Source organism: Cygnus atratus, chromosome 1 (genome assembly GCF_013377495.2).
Source record: "Cygnus atratus isolate AKBS03 ecotype Queensland, Australia chromosome 1, CAtr_DNAZoo_HiC_assembly, whole genome shotgun sequence".
Classification (NCBI taxonomy): domain Eukaryota; kingdom Metazoa; phylum Chordata; class Aves; order Anseriformes; family Anatidae; genus Cygnus; species Cygnus atratus.
In genome coordinates, this window is record NC_066362.1 from 6028887 (window position 1) to 6046118 (window position 17232).

General features: G+C 42.7%; 1 protein-coding gene across 9 annotated transcripts in view; it reads left to right on the forward strand.

Annotated features, from left to right (window-relative positions):
• Positions 1-17232, forward strand: part of CELF2 (CUGBP Elav-like family member 2) — a 371782-nt gene that overhangs the window by 170078 nt on the left and 184472 nt on the right. The window lies entirely within an intron of this gene.

Genomic DNA, 17232 nt, shown 5'->3' on the forward strand with positions numbered 1-17232 from the left:
AACTTGCACTCTTCTTTGGATTGCAACACCGCATTAGCCCTGAATACAGTATGTATGCAATGCCTTCTGTACTTTTTCTTTCTGCAGGCTTGCATTTCTTCAGCTAACTGTGGGTGATTTTTTATAGCCCTGAGGTCCTGGGTGTCACACTGTGCCCACCTGATACTAGCCTGTGCCTCTGCTCCTCTGTACTGTGTCATGTCACCTCTTCCGAGGCTGTTACACCATGTCTGTGCTCCTCTTTACCGTGTCATTATTCTGGCATCGTAAATATTTCATACTATACCGAGTGACTACTTGTTACTACTGTCTGTATAAAAGTTGCAGTGAACCCATAGGATTATGTGGAGATAAGCAAAAGTAAAATAAATTAGGCACTAACCACCTGGTCATTAAGGAAAACCGCTGCTACAGCTAACGCAGCTAAAACAAAGCTCGAGGCTGGGCTACACAAGTGCAGACAAGCCTGGCGTGCCTCGGTTCCAAGGCTGTGCAGGCTCAGCACAAAGCCTGTGGCAATACAGTGTTTACTGAGCTACAGGCCTTGAACGTGATGAATGAGATCATTATTTGGGTTTATCCGTACTGGCCAGGGACCAATCTTGGTGACGCAGGATGTCCTATCTGGTCTTCGGTTCCTATCAACACCTTAAACAGCTGAAACAGGAAAGGAACGCTTCACCTTTACACAACAGTTGTATATTGGCTTACTTTTAGCAGACAGGTTGAACAGAAAACAAGAAAGTTGATCTAACTGAGGTAAATAATTGCTGCCATTCTTCTAAGCCATATGCATTCTATTTGTCTCCATGATATTGCTGTGAAAAAGCTGTTATCCTCCTTTACAGATAGATAGTATTTATCTACTGTTGCCCTAGGATGCCTCTGTAGCCAATGGAGAGACATTGCTACCTCCATTTTAGTCCACCTGAAGTCTGAATTGCCCCCTAAATTGATTATTTCTCTTCACAGACTAAATAGGAAATCCTGGACACACAGATTTAATAAATCTGAGCCAAAGAGATTAGAGATTTGTCTACAGCAGATGAGTTTCAGAGCTCTTGCTTTCACAGCTGTTACCGGTAACTAGCTTAGCTTAAATTTGTTTCATGTATGGTCTATACAGGCAACCGACGTCATTTAGACCGTACTGTTATTATACCCCAAATGAAGCATGTCCACAGGAAGTCTATGGCTGAGCATGGAATTCGATTCTCATATTTCAGATGAGAAGATAATGCCCTAATCAGTTCTCGTCCATGTAATGCGATGTCACTGGCACTACTAAATTCTTTTCAATTTGGCTATCACTCCAAACTGTTAAACCATCTGCTGGTGGCAGCCGAAAAGATGACAATGTAATAAATTACTAGAAAAAGTTAAGATGCCTAACATCTGCTCTCCACCAAGCTTGAGCATCTTCCCCATATCGATGTTCTGTCATTTCATGACACAGTCAGAGAAGATGCCTGCTCTGAAGATCTTACACATTGCCTGCGTTCCAGGCATCCATCCTCTTTTGTAAATTTTTGGCTGAAATGGGCAATAACAATGGAAAAGGGAGAAGGCAGAGGGAGAAAAACAAATAGTTTCTTAAAATACGTTTAAAAAGTTCCTGGCCTAAGTAACAGTTTGTATCTACTCAGTCTTCATTATGATTGATGAAGAAATATTTAATGACGGCAAGGAGGATTTTGCAAGACAGAAATAGAAACTGCTGCCTCTTCAGAGCTGCATGACTGTGTGTCCTGGAATTATGTGCTGCATAATATTTTAATCAAATAATAGTTTGCTTAGTAGTGTGGACCACACTGGTAGTGCAAACAATACGTAAAAATATTCTAGATAAGATTATGCAGCTCTGAAGGTAATGGTAGGCAGACACTGTTGAGAAAATATACACATAATATTTACTTAAAACATTCCTGGAGCCTCCTTTGGTGTTATTAGTCTGTCATGAAAATCTACAAACACACACTTATCAAAAACTTACGGCAAAACACAAGGCATTTAGTGAAGTCAAATACAGAGTGGTAGATGCCATAGCAGAACACAGTTAATGGTTGAGCAGTGACTTAACTTACATTCAAGAGCAAACATAATTAAAGCGGAAAAAGTCCTGAACCAAACGTAGGAGATGTGTCCTGCCTGGAATGCAAAGACGAGTCTGGATCCCATCCTACTGCTCCTGTCTCCTGAAGCAAAATTGCAGGAGGGAGAAGCTCAGAGCAAAATCCAGCTAAAAAAGCGTAGTGAACTACCACAGTGTGGGTTGGTAATGTTCTCCTCGTTACCATGATATGAACCTGCACAAAATGCTGTGCTCTAAGAGAAAAGATTGGTGGCCTGGAAGGCTCGTGAAGGTTGGTATGGCAGTAATTTGGGGGATTTTCCTCACATTAGGTAAGCAACATCAGGTGATTCCTTGCTTCCTTTTCTGTTTGTTCTAATCTAAAAAATCTCTCCCCTCCTCTTTTATGATTTATCCACATATAACAATTGATTTTTTCTAAGTTCCTAACTGCTCTCCAATAAGCTGCTAGGGCCATGAGGATGGGAGAGGGATGAGCACTCGGTGCACATCCCTCCGTAGTAGACCTCTCGTGATTTTAAGCCAGTTCAGCGAAATTCCTCTGGGGCAGAATCTACTTCCTTATACTGAGCAGAAGGATGATCCCTGTAAGTAAATAGGAAATAATGTAATTTAGTTACAATTATTTAATAAAAGAATGCAAACAAATAATGTAAACACTTAAATACTACAGTAGCTATCGCTGTATAGAAAACCAGCTGGGTTTGATCCTGGTGATATCCAACTGGAACGTATTCCTACAAGTTCTGTGCCACCACAGATCTCTCATCTATCCATCCATGAAAATATGTTCTTGCAGGTCTAGAATTGAAAATGTTTTCCTCTGGTTTTTCCCTTTAGCAGTAGTGTGCAACTTTTGCTCTGCTACTTCTTCTTACCATTTTCTACCTTGTTAGCAGACCTGTAGGTCTGCTGGTTTGTGTTTCCTGAGTCCAGCAAGTCACCAAGCTATATATTAGTTTGTGATTTCGGCAAACACCAGCTGAGACATGGTGGCAGTAGAAATCGGGAGCCAGTAGGCTGGCAGTGAGAATGTAAAGATAGAGAGAGCACCACAGGCTGTGGTTAACCTGGGATTCCTGCCATCAGCGGTGAAGTGTTACTGCGCCAGCCTGGAGGAATGCTGGGGGGGTTGCTCAGATGACCTGGTGCATTTTGTATGGACCAGTGCTATCTGGAAAAGGTGGGAGGGTGAAAGCCCCTATACAGACCTGACTGATGCATCAAACCTGATGGGCTACAAATGCAGAGAATGAAGTCGAACCCGCAGCTGTCACTCTCATCCCTTCGTAGTGGCCAGCTGTGACTGCTTGGTTTTAAAGGGCTGTTAGTTTTCATACAAAATCACTGAATTGTAGGGGTTGGAAGGGACCTCCAGAGATCATCGGGTCCAACCCCCCTGCCAAAGCAGGTTCCCCAGAGCAGGCTGCCCAGGTAGGCGTCCAGACGGGCCTTGAATATCTCCAGAGAAGGCGACTCCACAACCTCCCTGGGCAGCCTGTCCCAGTGCTCCGTCACCCTCACTGTGAAGGAGTTCTTTCGCATGTTGGGGCGGAACTTCCTGGGCTCCATTTTGTGGCCATTGCCCCTTGTCCTGTCCCCACAAACCGCTGAAAAGAGGTTGGCCAAATCCCTCTGTCTCCCACACTTCAGGTATTTGCACACCTTGGGAAGATCCCCCCTCAGTCTTCTCTTCTCAAGGCAGAACAGACCCAGGTCTCTCAGCCTTTCCTCATAGGGAAGATGCTCCAGGCCCAGTATCATCTTTGTGGCCCTCCGCTGGACTCTTTCCAGGAGATCCCTGTCTTTTTGTACCGGGGAGCCCAGAACTGGACACAGTACTCCAGGTGAGAGTAAAGAGTCCTTTCCTTTTTAAAGGTATTCGTGGTAGCATATCTTTTAGAAGAGGGCGTGAGGCTGGTGTATTTGGCAGACAGTGACGTCAGTATGTACATCTACTACACAGGAGAGGTGATGTTTCTAATCACGCTGAGGCAGAGCGGACCTCCCAAGACAAGCGGGGTGAGGTTTCTGAACAACTTAAAGGATTTTCTTCAGAACAGTCATTAATCAGTCATTAGAAAGTGATTGCAAATGCCATTACTTTCTGTCCATCTCTAGTGTTTCTCGAGCATGCCCCTGAAAGCCAGGCACCAGTCTGCAGGTTGAGCAGTAATTTGAATGCAACAAATTGTACCTGCAAAGCACAGATGTTGAAAGCTGAAAATCTGAAGGTGCCGTATGTTTCCTGTAATTGAAAGCAGGTGCCCTGAAGGAAGCAGAGATTCTGTTTCACTTTATGAAGTATCTAGTTGGCAGAGCTGGCAAAAAAAATACCCTCTAAAGCTTCATTCACTAGGACTGGATAAAGCAGATTAAAGCTGTTGTTTTCCGGTAGCTCTAAGGGGCTCCAACAAAGGATTGAGGTCCTATTGTGTTGGGCACCATAGACAAAAGGAATAAAGTCCCTATCTGCAGAGTTCAGACCGCTGAATAAATTGAACTGCATGTGTTTAAAGGATGGGATGAGGGGGAAGAGTGTGATAACCCTGCTTTATGCAGCACTGAAAGCTGGGACCAGCATTTCCAGCACTTTGGGCCTATTCCACCTCGCCCCAGGACAGATGCTCTGTCTCAGGTGTGCTGAAGTGGATGCACGGTGAAGTTGTCCCAATTCTGAGTACTTCTGTCATTATTTCAGAGATTGCTTGATGTGATAGGCTAGCTATCAGCTGCAGTCTTTTGCCTTGGTCATTGCATACAAAGATCCCACGCCTAAAAATGAATAAATGCTATGCAAGTTTCTCTTTCCAAGGATGACCCTTTGGGAAGCTGCCTGTGATCTGGAGCCTGCAGGATGATGAAGGGTAGAGAACTGCCTGGTGTGTCCAAACTGCAGCTCCGTCTGCGGATTTCACAAGGCTTTAGAGAGGGCTTTTATAGGTTTAAATCCATGCCTCAGTTTACCGATGGACGGAGGTAAAAGCCCTGAGAGTCCTCCACAGACTGTTGAGTTGATGTTTGTGGGTTTTGTTGTACTTCTAAGACAAGTAAGAAATGTTATTACTCTGCTGAATTCAAGCTGAGCACAGCCTGTGGGTGTAGGTTGTATTTTACTTAAGCCAAAAAGAAGGAAAAAAAAAATGAGAGAAAAAAAAAGACAGGAAAGCACCCCAAACCATCAAAATTTATTACTGCTTCCAGCCAATTTCGTAGTGCTTCTGGTTTGAGAAGCCAGAATAATTTCCGCTTGCAGTCTGCACTTCAGTAGCTGTAGCAAGTGCAGATAGAGGAAACAACTACAACTTTGATCAAAATATTTTTCAGCTCTTTCTCTAACGAAACAGCCAGAGCCTGGCACGGCGTCGTTGTGCAGTTATTTCATCTCCCCAGAAAAACCTGTGTCAGGTTCTGAAAGTGCTGACTGACCTGTGTGCACCGGGCTCAAAGCTCTCGCTCTGAATCTTCAGCCACCCTTTAAGGCTCTGCCATACTTTTACAGTGTTTTTTCTCTTTGGATTGTCCACTTTTTTTTTTTTTCTTTTTTTTTTTGTTCCTTTGGTAGTAGGCAGACATTTTCTAGGAAATTTTCTTCTTTGCCTCTCGAGCCACCTGAAAGAAAGAAGAAAAGTCTTTTGTCCACATGGTGACAGAGATCATAAATTTTGCTGGGAAAATTGAGAATTATGTTTACTGCCTTTAACTAATGGGCAAGATCAGATAAAAAAAAATTTGTTCCTCCAACAACTGAAACAAAAGACATGATTTCCAATAGTTTTTTTTTTTTGACAATCTTATTTAACTGACTTAATATGGGATCTCAGTCCTAGCCATGATTTTAAAAACTAGCGATTTAATGTGTGCTAAAATGACTGTCCCACCGTTTCTCTCTGTATAGCTTCCTATACATAAAAGGTCAAAAATATCAGTCAGACCATACCATTTGGCATGAAGATGAATACAGAAGCTAAAGAGGATTTAAAAAATACATGATCTGGCATTTGAAACAGGGGACTGGGCGACGAGTCCTGATTTTATTCCTTTATCTGCCAGTGACCTAGCACTTTGTCTCTTACGGGGTGTATTTACAGATTTTATAGTCATTTTGTCGCAGTGTGTGTCAGTGGAGAAAGTCCTGCAAGGACAAAGTCAGATTTTCAGCAGGTGGAAGAACTGTCTGGGTGATGCCACCACTCTTCCCAGTGGCATCTGTGTGCATCAAGGGCAGAAAATAGGGTTAGTGCTCTCCATGCCTCACGGACCCTGAAAGAGGAGTCTGTTGACCCTAAAATCCTCTAATGTCAAAGGAAAGGAAGGCGTCCTTGGCAGGGCAGTCTGGTTTCCTTTTTCTCTTCATTGACTGTAGAAGGAAGGGAGGGTGGCTGGGTTACTAATGGGACACTTGCTGAGGTCTAGGTGAAATCAGTCTGAGCTTTACTGCCTCAATTTTTCTGTCCGTGAAACGTAGGTGATGTCACACAGAGGAATTGTGGTCTTACTACTGTGTTCAAAATGCCTTGAGAAAAAAGGCAAAGTCAAAAGAGAAAGCAGTATCCTGAGCGGTGTAGTGTTTGCTCTAAAAAGTGCAATGTACAGCCTGAAAGTAGGGCACAAACAAATACCTAAACATACACAGCATGCAAGTGGAGCACAAAAAAATAAATGAGTACTAGATGTCTTATGAACCATGTTTCTCTGTGAAATAATGCTTTTAGGTAATGTTCTTAGGCATGCCTGGAAAGTAGTTAAATAATTCCAGTTTGTCTTGGATATATCCATTTTAATATATGCAGAAAAGGTAAGGAGACCTTTATTTAGGATGTGACTATTTGCTAGCAACTGGGCTCTGTGCATAGTCCCTCTGCATCTGTTGGCTCTCTGTTCTCTGGTTTTATCTGCTTGCTTTTGCTTTTTGCATTAAACTGTAATATATATATATATATATATGTATATATGTATACGACTTCGTTAAGCACTATGAAACAGTAAGCAGATATCAGCAGTTAGCCAGCCTGCAGAATTGACCATCAGTTGTTCTTATAAACATTATAACAGATGACAAATTTCCGAACTTCAGAGCTTAGTATGAAAAGAAGCCTGTTTGAATAACCCATGAACATAACATGAATAATCTTCATGTCAGCTATTTGTCTTTTTCTGGAATCGCACAACACTCCCTTCTGACAAGTGCAGACTTTCTACGCTTTCAGTGCCATGTGTTTTACATTTTCCTTTGTCCATCTTGCCAGCTGTGCAGCCCCATCATTGGGTATGAATTGTAGGGAAAGTATTAAAGTAGTCAAAAAGATGGAGGCTGTCACGGTGATTAGGTTTTGGGGAAATCTCATTGAGAAAATCCAAAAAATATTTCTTTTTAATGCTGTTGACTCATGTGGCTTGGAAAAGATTTGTAATTTTGAGGTATTCACTGATAGTTTTTGGATTTTGAAGCACATCATTATATCAGTTGTCTTGTGGTGTCTGACCATTTTACCAGGTTTTTAAGGTGCTGAAAAGGTGGAGTTGAGCCTTTGGAAGTAAACTGGCAAACAGCTGCATGTTATTAACTTTTCTTCCAGGTTTTTTATAATTTAGACTCCATATTTGGATGGGAAGTAGTTCCCAACTACACATTTAACATTCACTCGTGGAGTTTTTCTTTGTCTGCAATAACTTCCCTTACAGAAGCAGAACTAAAAGGTCTGCAAATGGTTGACTTCAGTGGTGCTCACTCAGATCCTGCACTGAACTTGTAGAGGACTTTAGGGGTCTGTTAAGTGTTCTGTCCACTGCTATGGCGTGTTCTGGATGACTTCTGCTTTACACTTGTTTATTTGATTGTACATCCTACAGAGTGGAGAGTGCTACTGTGTAGGAACTTTTCAAATGCATATTACCTTGTCTTTATGGTCTTTACTGTGCATATTTAATATCAGCTGTTATAGTAAACAGAAATAATTTCTGTGTGTTTAAATTATGAGATGAGTTTGCAATTAGGTATAACTGATATAGAGATTTTTCTTCCATTTTCTGGTACAAAGAAATCAAGTATCTACTTTCTAAGGATGCCTACACCATCAGCCATGATAAACTGTCCATCATTCATTTCTACATCCAGTATGTTGCCATATCCAGAGAGCAAAATTCTCAATCCCTAACTGCTGCAGGTCGTCATTTGTAGTGAAGCAGGACAGGTTTTCTCAGTGACATCTCAGATGTTCTGGTGATATTTTGCCTCTGCGTGTAGATGGTTCATAATTTATCGCAACCTAAGGACTTAGATACTCTCTGTCCTGTCACATAAGACCGATCGGCTGCTGTGCTGCATGAGATAAGGTTTTACTGCCCCAGAAGTCACTTTTTACATACGCTCTGATAGTTCAGTGTCTTCCCGTCATGATGTCAGTTCAGGTCTCCATTGTCAGTTCTCATTTATGTAAAGTATTGCTAAGTGCTCCTGCTGTTGGTAGCAATAGGATCATGTGCTAACTCCAGTTGGAAGGTCCCCTGGGAGGTCTCTAGTCCAACAGCTGCTCAGAGCTGGGTCAGCTGTGAGATGGGATCACATTGCTTAGGGCTTGATGCAGTCAGGTCTTGAAAACCTCCAAAGATGGAGACTGTAGAGTCTTTCTGGACAGCCTGCTCCAATGGCTGACTGACTGTCCTCACAGGGAAAAGTTTTTACCTTCTAGCCAGCAAAATACACTTCTTTTAACTTACACATATTGCTTGTTGTCTACCCACTGTTGTGCCATGCAAGGGACCTGGCCTTTTGCAGCCCGGAGGAGAGAATCATAGAATATCCCAAGTTGGAAGGGACCCATAAGGATCATCAAGTCCAACTCCTGGCACCGCACAGGTCTGCCCAAAAGTTTAGACCATGTGACTAAGTGCACAGTCCAATCTCTTCTTAAATTCAGACAGGCCTGGTGCAGTGACTATTTCACTGGAGAGCCTGTTCCAGTGTGCAACCACCCTCTCGGTGAAGAACCTCTTCCTGATGTCCAGCCTAAGCTTCCCCCGCCTCAGCTTAACATCGTGGACATGGGTCCTATCACTGGTGTTTATGGAGAATAGGTCACCTGCTTCTCCACTCCCCCTCACGAGGAAGTTGTAGACCGCAATGAGGTCCCCCCCACAGCCTGCTCTTCTCCAGGCTGAACAGGCCCAGTGACCTCAGCCGCTCCTCATACATCTTCCCCTCTAGGCCCTTCACCATCTTCGTCGCCCTCCTCTGGACACTCTCCAACAGTTTAATGTCCTTTTTGTACTGTGGTGCCCAGAACTGCACACAGTACTCGAGGTGAGGCTGCACCAGCACAGAGTAGAGCGGGACAATCGCTTCCCTCGACAGACTAGCGATGCCGTGCTTGATGCACCCCAGGATACGGTTGGCTCTCCTGGCTGCCAGGACACACTGCTGGCTCATATTCAACTTGCTGTCAACCACAACCCCCAGATCCCTCTCTGCGGGGCTGCTCTCCAGCATCTCATCGCCCAGTCTGTACGTATAGCCAGGGTTGCCCCAACCCAGGTGCAGGACCCGGCACTTACTTTTGTTAAACCTCATGTGGCTGGTGATCGCCCAGATCTCCAATCTGTCCAGATCTCTCTGCAAGGCCTTTCCACCCTCATCCGAGTCCACAACTCCTCCAAGTTTGGTGTCGTCAGCAAATTTGCTCAGAACACCTTCTATTCCTACATCCAAATCATTTATAAAAACATTGAAGAGGACTGGCCCTAAAATGGAGCCTTGGGGGACCCCACTAATGACCATTCACCAGCCAGATGTGGCCCCATTTACCACAAAGCTTTGAGCCCTGTCCGTCAGCCACTTGCTCACCCATCGTATGATGTTTTTGTTAAGTTGTATGCTGGACATTTTGTCCAGTAGGATCCTGTGGGAAACTGTGTCAAAAGCTTTGTTGAAGCGTGTCAAAAAAATCACATCAGCTGTTTTCCCTTAATCGACTAGATGGGTGATCTTATCATAAAAGGAAATCAAATTTGTTAGGCAGGACCTACCCCACATGAACCCATGCTGGCTGGGACCAATGACTGCATTGTCCCCCAAGTGCACTTCAGTAACTTCAAGGATCATCCTCTCCATAATTTTACCAGGCACTGATGTGAGACTGACAGGCCTGTAATTGCTAGGGTCTTCTTTCTTACCTTCTTGAAAACTGGCACAACATTTCCCAGCTTCCAGTCCACTGGGACCTCTCCAGATTCCCAAAATTGTTGAAAAATAATTGAGAGAGGTCCCGCGATGACGTCAGCCAGCTCTTTAAGCACCCTGGGATGAATCCCATCCGGACCCATGGACTTGTATGGATCCAGATGGAGCAGCAAATCCCGCACATGTTCAGGGTCAATTGCGAGTTTGTCATTCCCACCGTCATGGTCCTCCAGCTCAGGGCACCCTGGGTCCCGAAGCCCATCATCAGTGTTGAAGACAGAGGCAAAGAAGGCATTAAATGTCTCTGCTTTGCCTATGTCGTTGTCTGTGAGGAGACCTTCCCCATCAAGTAGTGGACCTATGTTTTCTTTGGTTCTCCTTTTTCTATTCACATATCTAAAAAAACCTTTTTTATTGTCTCTCACAGACATGGCCAGCTTCAACTCTAGTTGGGCTTTGGCCACGCGAATTTTCTCCCTACAAACACGAGCAGCATCCCTGTATTCCTTCCTCGTCACCTGACCCTCCTTCCAGCAGCCGTACACTTTCATTTTTCACCTAAGCTCCAGTAGAAGATCCCTGGTCAGCCAGGCCGGCCTTCTGCCCCGCCTGCCTGACTTCGGGTATTTTGGAATTGCCTGAGGCTTCAGAGGAACCTTCAGAAGGCTTCAGAGGAACCTTCACATGCCTACTTGAGGCTATTGAGAAGGCAAAAACAAGCTCGTTCAGTATATATTCCCTTACCATTTTATCAAGGAAACTTGGTCTGGAATTACCTAGTTGTTCACTCTGTAAAAGCGTTTGAAAGAAGATGTTTTAAAGAAGAGTGTGGGAATTTACGGGATTCTTGCTCTCCTTCTAGCCTTTGACTTGGGGTATCTGTTCGGCCTTGCTGACATCTTGTCCTTTCAGTGATGCCTCTCTTGTGACTGAAGTAGTCTTTTGAGTATCCACAGTCCACTGGCAATCTGCTAATACATGGAGTTAGACTTGCTATGCTTCAGTTTTCCTTAACAAATACAACAGATTTTTCCCTTGAATTGCTAACACACGTGCAAAAATAAGAATTGATTGTCTCTGTTTTTGCATGTGTCTGAATTTTCTCTCCAATAGCCCATGTCACATTAACTTATTCTCTAAAGTTATAAGGATTACTGCTACAAATGGTTGACACTTAGGAAAATGGGGAAATTGTTGTTCAGACAGTACCTATCAGTCTGGGTGGCGGGTATACGAAAACTTGTTGCATTGTAAAGCAGAGGAACACCAAAAGGCAAAGAATTGCATCACTATTCTCCAGCTGTTTAATAACATATTTCCTTGTTTTGTTTAGCTTAAGAAAAAAAAAAATCTGCCAATAAATACCCATCTCTTTGAGTTGACTTTTTAAAAAACATTTGGGACTATGCTATTATCTCCTTGTTGTATATCTCCAGGTTTTGCGTTTTTTCCGTAATGTTAAGAGAGGAATAAAACCGGGTTACTAGTCAGGATTGAATCTCTAATTTGGATTTCTAAATCCAACACAGCTCCATTCCCTCAGGAATAGCAAATTATTTAGGTACAAACCGCAGACCTAAATGAAACAAATTTCTGTATTTGATTTCTCATCAGAGGAAAAACAGGTGCAATAGTAAATAACTATTTAATGAGAAAGATATCCTGTTCAGTCCTTTCAAAGGACTTGCTACATTTCTCATTTTTGGGTGGTTGTTACTATTGCTAATACTACTGTAGTGCCTCAGAAACATACTTTACTCTGCCTTTGTAAAGTCTGTAACTTCTCATCCAAAAAAAAGTTTGTCTTCTGAATATGGAGTTAGGAAAGTAAGGAGTGGGGAACAGAGAGAGAGGAAAGGATTTGAGTTTTTATGGCAAATTATTTTCAAGGTAAGAGACAGCAGGTTTCTATTCTAAGAGCAGTGCTGACTAGACAAACTATGATCCATTATAACTTAAGATATGACTAAATAAGAGGATTAAATCATTTTTTAAAGCTGTTCAAACTTTCAGGCTAGATATGTAAAGGCATATGAACAGCTTAAGAGGACCAGACTAAATATCCACCTAACCTAGTAGCCTGTCTTCATCAGAAGCCCATAAAAATATATAAGTAAAAATAAACAAAAGAATGATGAAAGAGCTCGGGATTTTTTCTTCTGTAGGCTTCCCAGATTTTGGTGAACTCTAACATGATGACTTCTGACCCTGAAGTTGTACCCAATTTGCCTTAAATAATAACTTTTTAATTGTTTCTTTTCCATTGAGGAAGGATTTGGCAGATCATTCCAGGTCCTCACATACTGTGCTACTTTGAGAGGGAAGAGCTCAATATATTTGGATGCTATCACTGTTTGCTGCTATGTTATTATCATTATTATACCCTCCTGTACATTAATAGAGCTGAGCTATTAGCATCATCCCACACATTCTGTGTTTATGCCAGCATGGTGAATCAGAAAAACATCTGCCTGGGAGGTAGAAATGTGTTTTTATATATGAATACGTAAACATGAAAGCTCTACAACTTCTGGCCTGAACTCACACCGGAGAGCATGAAAGAAACCTGTGAGTGTCTGCAGTTAGGAACTGGCCCTTGTGCAAATCCCCTGGGAGAAGGTTTGACGAGATAAGGTGTCGGTCCACATCAGTATAAATGAAGCAAGCTGGCACAGCCATCGTTTCCTGCAAGAGTAAAACCCGAGACTCTGTGGCACTGAGATACACATGCTGAGTATTTCACTGGAATCCACAAACTACATTGTCATTAATTTAGGTCAGTGTTGCATTGCTTGAACTCCATATTCAGCACGGGGAATATTTAAGGTAACACCGATACACCCCCTGTGTGTGGGTGTGTGTTTGTTTTCCAAAAGCTTTTCTTGGATTTCTGAAATTATTTAATATTATCCATTTGGGATGAATGGTGTATGCTAAGCATGGCAATGCCTGATAGGTATTCAGCTTGAAGAAATTGATGAAGAGATCCCATACAGGAAAAAGAACACATTGAGCTGTTATTAAATAACTTAAGAGGCTCAGGGGTCGCTGATGCTCCTGTTGATACCACGGAGTTTGCTGGCAGCTGACACCTCCCTGGAAAAACAGGAATGCCAGCTGGTGAAACAGCATTAGCATCCTGACAGATGCGTGTTATAATGGCATCCTTAGACAGGTCTGAAAGCAAAATAGAGCTCACGTTTCCTGAGAAATGTATTTTAATGTATTTTATGCCACAGTTACTGGAGGTTTAAAAGTCTTGTTCTGTAATGTACCTATGATAAAATTTGACCTTCCAGACTTGGCTGCTGGAAAAGCCCAGGGATCTGTCACTTCCACCCAGAGCTTGCCTTCTTAAGAGTAAGATGGACACGGAGTTCCCTTTCCTCTTTAATCCCTCCATCCCCACTTATCTTTCTATACATTAAAATCTATACATTAAAATCACTTGCGTTGTATGCCAAGATAGGAAATTCACCAGAAACGTGGCAGATAAGAAATCTTACAGCCAGTGAAGCTGCTGTAGAAACAGCAGAGTTGCAAGCATTTAGTAACATCACAGCAGCCTTGTTCCACATTTGCAATTAATACACGTCTGTGTTTGCATTTGTTACAGGACTCTTGACAGCACCAACATAACAAGAAAAACGAACAACCTGAGTAATAAATCTCTGGAGGCATTCAGCAAGTGCCATAGGGCTCATTAATCTTGATTATTCCCCATAATAGATAACTTCACAAATCATCTATTCTCCCCAATCATGCACATAAGGATAATGTATATATAATAGCCTTCTGTACTGTAAAACCCCAAATAGAATTTCATTTTTTAAATATAAGTCTTGACAAATGCAAGACAAATATTTATAGAAAAGGGATGGGTATGAATAACAATGAACTGGACTGAAACGAGTGGGACAGAGACTTGTGAAAAGAAGGTGACATCTTTTCTGGGTTTGCTTTTTTTTTTTTTTGCTTTTTATTTTTTTGGTTTCCAGTGTTATGATGTCTCTATTTGAATCAAGGAATTCATTTATTTATAGCCTGAAGTAGATGGGATTTTCTTCCTGAGAGTTTTGGCCAGGGAGATAAAGGAGGCTGCAGCTGCAGCCTTCATGCATGCTCTTTAAGGAATGTAGACAGGGGAAAATAGAAGCAGCTGAGAAATATCCTGAATCCCAAACAATTTAGTATTCGTAATTTATACTACTGATTCCCTCTTTTTCTTGTGCTCTTCCCAAAGCTTTCCTTTGAAAAGTGCCAAAATCATCAAAGGAAACCACAGCTCTGATCTGATCTGTTTATCATTTTTTCCTCAACTGCACCTTAAATACGCCAGCGCATTGTAATGGATCTGAGAACGACATCGTATTTAGAATAACGATGTGTATGATCCTTTTGGTAAGAATAGCAGAGCTGCTCTAATAGTTGATCCTGTACTGCAGGCTGTGCTTCAGCTTGCTGATCGAAGTGTGATGGTTATCTTGAAGCTAATGGTGCAAAGGGGAAAAAAGAGATGTATTAACTTTAAAAAATATGTAAATTATCCTGGTTTGAATGCAATTGGTATTAGAAAAGGATAAACAGGGTTACGGGAGGGAAGAGAAGAACATCTTTCCATAGAAGAAGACTAGTACTTTTTATATGTTCGTAATGATAGTGACCTGAACCTGCTGTTTAAGAGTAAGTTCTGCTGACTGAAGTTTCAGAAGCGTGAAGCTGTACTCACAGGTGAGCCTTCCTCTCATCCAGTAAAAAGCGTGAGATCTGATTGCCCTCAGCTTTGCCTGCAACCCCATTTTGCCTCCTTTCTTTTCTCTCCCCCCATGTGTCCAAATTCTCTCAAAAACCCAGGATTTTGTTCTGTGACCTGGGGCACCAAAATAGCAATTTCATGTGAGCGGAAAGAATTTAAAAGACTAACAACTGAACTGCTTTAGGGTGGGTTTTCTCTTCGTGTTCACGGCCCCCCTTCACCCAGTGTAAAAAGTTCTGAAGATGTGTTTTCCTTCAAATCTAAAAGAAAAGAGAACATGTATCATCTTCCAGAGTTAAAAACAAGAACGACCTGAACTTCGGATCTGCTTCTCTTTCCAAGATCTGCTTTGCACGTCGCTCAATTCTCTTTCTTTAATTCCTTTGCATGTGAATGCAATACGCACCTATAAGTGTCACAGGCCTTTAACAGACTACCTTGCACTCCAGTGCTGTCTCCCTGTTCCTAAATACATACACACTGATAATACCCACAGGCAACGTACCTTGCACAGACATGAAGAATGAGTTTTACCCCCAGGAAGTTTTAGTAAAAAAAAAAATTGAAAATGTTCAACATCTTTTAAGTTTGATTAGATGGATCCAGGATCTTGTAGGCTTGGCGTTTGTGTTTAGATACATTTGTCTTCAGAGCTCTCCAAAGAACTCTCTACGTGTCAAATAGCAGTGAATTTTGGCTTGAAAATGTTCTTTGATATCTGCGCACTTGGGTAGTTTGAAGCACGGTTTTGGAATAACTGAGGATAACTGAGCTATTCCTAGCTGTCTGACAGACATTCAAGTAACTCCCTTAATCTCCCTTGGCCTCAGTTTCTCCCTGTATAAAACTATACTATTAATACTTCACCGTCTTTGTAAAATGTTCCACAGTCTTTTGATGAAAGGAATTATTTTAAGTTCAAAGTGTTTCTCTTAATTAAAGAATGACTTGCTTGTTCTTGAAGCCATACATTATATAAACATCAAAGAGCTGTTTGCACCAAGTGGTTGTTGGCCATAAGGTGCCTCCGTGTCTCAGTGAGCGATGTTTTCCCTTTTACCTCTCCACGAAAAGGAACATGCTGGCAATTTGGATGCCGTACGATACAATTCCAGTAATGCCAATGTGTGCAGCAGAACTACACACACTGATTGGCATCGGACGTAATTTCTTATCGTGTCTGAAAACTAGCGTGCAGATGGACACAAAGTGATGTGCAGGCACTTGGGGTTGATCTTCTGCCCTGCCCGGCTGGTGGGCTGATTTCTTCAAGGAGTGAGGAGTTGATGGTGGAGAGCAGCTTGAGTTTGTGACCTAAAGGGTGCCCGCCTGGTTTTCATGCTTGGACCAATCTTTAGGTAGTGCCACTTGCAATTACCTCCGAAAGTGGGAGCATCCTGATCTTCTGTTGGGGAAATTATCAAAATGCAGGGATTGTTTCTTAGAATAGAATCCCAGAATGGTTTGGGTTGGAAGGGACCTCAAAGCCCCCCCAGTGCCACCCCCTGCCATGGGCAGGGACACCTTCCACCAGCCCAGGCTGCCCAAAGCCCCATCCAGCCTGGCCTTGGGCACTGCCAGGGATGGGGCAGCCACAGCTCCTCTGGGCAGCCTGGGCCAGGGCCTCACAACTCTCTGAATGAAGAATTTTCCCCTAATATCTAATCTAAATCTATCTTATTTTCGTTTAAAGCCATTACACCTTGTTCTATCACTACATGCCCTTATAGTAATTCCCTTCTTCAGGGGTTAATGCAAAAAGCCACCTTTCCTCATGATCACCTGATCATTGATGTGGTGGTCGGCGACCAAAAAAAAGACCTTAACCAGGTGGAAAATATGATATACCCTTAAATGGCTTAAGAGACATTTTGATACTGTTCCTGTTTCCATCTTTCTATCTCTGGCTAGTCTCAGCTGTGAGCTACATGAACTTGGTTACTTCTCTGTCTCTCTTCTGTTTAATAAACTGCAGAGTGGCAGTGGTCTGTCCACTTCCTGCACTTAGACAGTGCAGCAAGCTGCAAGTGAATGCCTCTTCTCAAACAAGTGCTTTTGTAGGAAGCAGTTGGAGGAAGTGGTGAGATCTTGTGAGACCCCACCTGGAGCCTGCGTTCAGCTCTGGGGCCCAGCACAAGGACAGGGATGTATCAGAGTGAGTCCGGAGGAGGCCACGAGGATGATCAGAGGCTGGAGCCCCTCTGC